The sequence below is a fragment of the Triticum aestivum genome, chromosome 3D (genome assembly GCF_018294505.1).
Source record: "Triticum aestivum cultivar Chinese Spring chromosome 3D, IWGSC CS RefSeq v2.1, whole genome shotgun sequence".
NCBI lineage: Eukaryota > Viridiplantae > Streptophyta > Magnoliopsida > Poales > Poaceae > Triticum > Triticum aestivum.
In genome coordinates, this window is record NC_057802.1 from 366694060 (window position 1) to 366698933 (window position 4874).

The window sequence follows — 4874 nt, forward strand, 5'->3', positions numbered from 1 at the left end:
TCACTCCGAGTTTCGGAGAGGTATCTCTGGGCCCTCTCGGTAATGCACATCACTATAAGCCTTCCAAGCAATGTGACTAATGAGTTAGTTGCGGGATGATGCATTACGGAACGAGTAAAGAGACTTGCCGGTAACGAGATTGAACTAGGTATGATGATACCGACGATCGAATCTCGGGCAAGTAACATACCGATGACAAAGGGAACGACGCATGTTGTTATGCGGTTTGACCGATAAAGATCTTCGTAGAATATGTAGGAGCCAATATGAGCATCCAGGTTCCGCTACTGGTTATTGACCAGAGATGTGTCTCGGTCATGTCTACATAGTTCTCGAACCCGTAGGGTCCGCACGCTTAATGTTCGATGATGATTTGTATATGAGTTATGTGATTTGATGACCGAAGTTTGTTCGGAGTCCCGGATGAGATCACGGACATGACGAGGAGTCCCGAAATGGTGGAGAGGTAAAGATCGATATATTGGAAGGCTATATTCAGACATCGGAAAGGTTCTGAGTAATTCGGGTATTTTCGGAGTACCGGAGAGTTACGGGAATTCGTTGGGGGAAGTAGTGGGCCTTAATGGGCCATACGGGAAAGGGGAGAAGGGCCTCAAGGGGTGGCCGCGCGCCCCCCGTGGCAAGTCTGAATTGGACTAGGGAGGGGCGGCGCCCCCTCTCTTTCCTTCTCCCTCTCCTACTCCTTCCCTCTCTCCCCTCTTGGAAAAGGAAGGGGACTCCAACTAGGATTGGGAATCCTAGTTGGACCCCCCCTATAGGCGCGCCCCTCCTAGGCCGGCCTCCTCCTCCTCCCTCCTTTATATACGTGGCCAAGGGGGCACCGCAAAGCACAACAGACAATCTCTTAGCCGTGTGCCGTGCCCCCCTCCACAGTTACACACCTCGATCATATCATCGTAGTGCTTAGGCGAAGCCCTGCGCCGGTAACTTCATCATCACCGTCGCCACGCCGTCGTGCTGACGAAACTCTCCCTCGGCCTCAACTGGATCAAGAGTACGAGGGACGTCATCGAGCTGAACGTGTGCTGAACACGGAGGTGTCGTACGTTCGGTGCTAGGATCGATCGGATCGTGAAGACGTACGACTACATCAACCGTGTTGATAAAACGCTTCCGCTTTCGGTCTGTGAGGGTACGTGGACACACTCTCCCTGCTCGTTGCTATGCTTCTCCTAGATAGATCTTGCGTGATCGTAGGAAAATTTTGAAATTACTGCATTCCCCTATAGCTTGTCCTTGTTGCATGAATCCTTCATGTCTCTATAGTAGGGGTTGATGATGGCCTCGACGAGGTGAACCAATGAGTCCTTCTCATGCTCCTTGCTGCCCCAGATCTTGTATTGGCCCTGGATGTTGACAAGATTCTGGCAGGCGATGCCCGAATTCTCGAGCGCCTTTACATCGTTGGTGATGTCCACTGTAGCAAACATGTAGTGGGGGATGTTGACAAACCTGGCGAGATGCTCGCAAGGCCTTGTGGCCAGGCAGTAGTTGTAGACGAGGACGTGGTGGCGCACGCACATCTGGGCGACGGCGACCTTGGGACGAGACCCGGCACGAGCGCGGGTGTACTCGAGGTCGAACCCGACCACCTTGTACTTCTCCTCGGCAAGCAATAGCTCCATGATGTGGATGGAGTGCTCCACCCAGACCGGGTCGTTGGTGTACACCACCGAGAGGTCCATGAACCTTCTGTGGGTGTCCACGGCATGCATGGTGAACTACTGCTCGTCGTTGGCAGCCGCTCGGAGCGCCATTGGAGCCGCGCAGGATACCCTCTAAGAATTTCTCGTGGTGGGTGTGCTTCTGGCAATGGTGGGGCGCGATCGAAAGGTTGGCCGTTGTAATAAATGGGGGCCGGCCGACCTGTAATCGTCACGTCTTGTCACGGCGTTCATAGCGGAGGATTCCAGTGCATGCTTGACAACACCGCACCTCACATGTGGGCTTGAAGAGGCGCCAAATGTATCGTCGGTGAGCCTGTTCCAGCGCTACTACGCTGTTTACCGCGCAAGCTTCCCGCCCGGCTAGTTTGGCCACGCGTCGGCTAGAAGAGGGACAAATCATGGGCGTTTATTGACAAAAAGCTTTGTAAAAACGAAGTGTGTGGAATGACTTCGGTCATAAGTTTACCCTTGGGTGATGAGGTCAAAGTTACACAGAAGGGTGATGATGGACACTTGAGTGCGATAATTAATTTTGCGCTCTACAGTGCACACGGTGGAAGAAACTAACTGTGTGCAATAATGTCGAAGATTGCAATCGAGTTAGCTATACAGATCGTGTGCTATGAGATCGACAAGGTAAATAGATTCGAGAATGGTTAATAAAATCTAAGACCATTGCATATTAAGGTCAAAATAGTGCTAGCAATATACGAGTCTCATACGATGCCATTTCAACGATTGTACCACAAAAGCTCGAAATATTACAAGGTTCAAATTCCATAGTTATATGGCTCAAATTCGAAGATTACAAGGTTCAAACTGATATTAGAAATGAAATTCAGCTCATCAGCTGCAAACGCTCGCGCTGATCCGCTGAACATGGATATCAGAGAGGTTCAAACTAATATCACCGCTTCTAAGTCTCATTTCAAAACCTCACAATTTTTGCAAAGGGGTTAGCCACTGAGAAGTCATGTATGGGGTTGACACGATGACTTCCGATTACTCTGTCATCTGAAGTTCCAAAATGAAATTCAGCATTTTTGGAGCCTACTCCATTCTACCGCAGGCGCCGGCAACCATTCATTTTTGTGAAATAAATGTAGGGCAAACCTCATTTCCTTCAGCACCCTTGCTCTGAGAACAAAGAACCTGGTGAATACAATCTCCGGTAAGGTCCCTCGGTAGGAGTTCAAAGTAATTTCTGAGAGATGCAGATCTAGGCATTCGACATGATTGTTATATTGTATCACATTATCCACCACTGGGCCTAATCTTATCTGCAAAGGAAGAAAATGTGTTAGTGCCTACATGCAGTTTTGAACATTACTACAGGCCTATTTGGTTTGCAGGATTTGTAAAGTGCACTAACATGCCTTCTTCGATCTGACATGATTAACATGGGCATTTGATTACATTCTAGAAAAATGTAGCCTTCTTCACAAGAGGTTGGAGTGGATGAAAAGTTCCCTAAGAAAACTAGTACAGATGAATCCAAAGGAGAAATGCTTATAGATTGTAACCATATGGATCAAGCAACCAATATGGGGGGGACATGTATGTACTGAAATCCTCCACAAGAACCTTCAGAAATCATCGTACATTGTCATTGTAAACTTGGAAAAAGGTGTCACAAATTGAACTCCCTTATGGTTAACATTTAACAAGAAAGGAACATCACCTCGATATATAGCTTCTCCAGGCACGGAAAGCATCACAGGAAACTGACAACTTGCTCTAGGTTGGGGCCGATAGATTCTAGTGCCAAGACCTTCACTGTGCGCAGTTTAGGGGTCAAGCTTGTCGGAATCATTTTCTGAATGACAGATGAACAAACATCTTCAAAATTAGAAATAATGTCAATTTGTAGAAGGAGAGGTAGAAGGCGGCTGTTGTAACTGAACGGGTGTTGATCCAATAACAAGTTCGGAGTATTTGTGAGACGAGTAGCCCACCACTGTCAATTTTGGCGCAGAAATGACATTGATTCTTGTTGGACCTTCTTGATCAACTACAAGTAATCTCTCAAGTGCAGGTGTGTCCGCAATGACCATAACGTGGTACACATCTTGTGATGTCTTCCTGCCGCACCAGCAACACACATAAATAGTCCAGAGAGTCATGGAGGTGATGTGGAAGGTACTCAACCCATTGATCGCCTGAAGACGAAGGTACTCGAGTGCAGTACAGCCACGGAGCAGGCGCTCCATGTCACCGTTTGAGAGGCAGACGGCGACGAGCTCGAGGTGCTTCAATCGTGGTAGAATAAGAGCGGGCACACCATTAAGGGGGGAATGGTAGTTCCTGAACTTGGCGACGCGCAGCATGGGCGCAAGGCGGAGTGCGGACGTTGGCAGTGACCGCATATGCCCATCATCACAAGTGAGCTCCTCGAGCTGATCTACGGCGGGGGATCGGAACCAGTCATCAAGCTTGGCTCGGTCCTTGCCGTTGGAATTAAACTTGCCCATTCTAAGGCCTTTGGTTGGGCCAAGGTGACTGCCGAGGATCTTGGAGAACGCATCCAAGCTTTTGCGGTAGCCATTGCAAAGCTCGTGGGTGTCGATGAGGTCGAGAGGGCTGGAGTTCCATAGGGGGCGCCACCGCCGGGAAAGGACGGTTGTTCGCGCCCCATATTTGATTGGGAGGAGGGAGATGATGATTGTCAACATATCATCAGGGAGGCTGCTGATGAATTCTAGGCCTGATGGAGTCGCTTGCGGTTCTAGCTCGCCCCGCCTCCGCTTGTTGGCAGCCCCGTTCTCCACCTCCGGAGTCTCCTTGTCAGTGGCGCTTTCTGATAGAAATGGGAGTACAGGAAATATTTAGTTAAAACAGGGCAATAGAAAAGTGTATTGGTAACTAAAAGTTATTAGGTAGGAATATAGTAAGAAAAGGGAATAACAATTGGTCGCTTAAATACTACACAATTCATTTGACATTGCTGGGTAAGTCAACATGCAGATAGTTGAAAAGAAAACTTACTTCGAACAAAGTCTGGACGGATGATTTTGTCGGGGAAGTTAGCATATATCTCGTGACCAGGCCCTTTTATGCGCAGTGCAATTTTAGTGCCAGCTTTCAGTACATAAAACTTAGACATTTCTTTCCAAAAGCTAGTGCCAAAATAGGAATCACCACATTCATCAAGTCTTACAATAGCAACGATTGTAAATCCATGGTTTA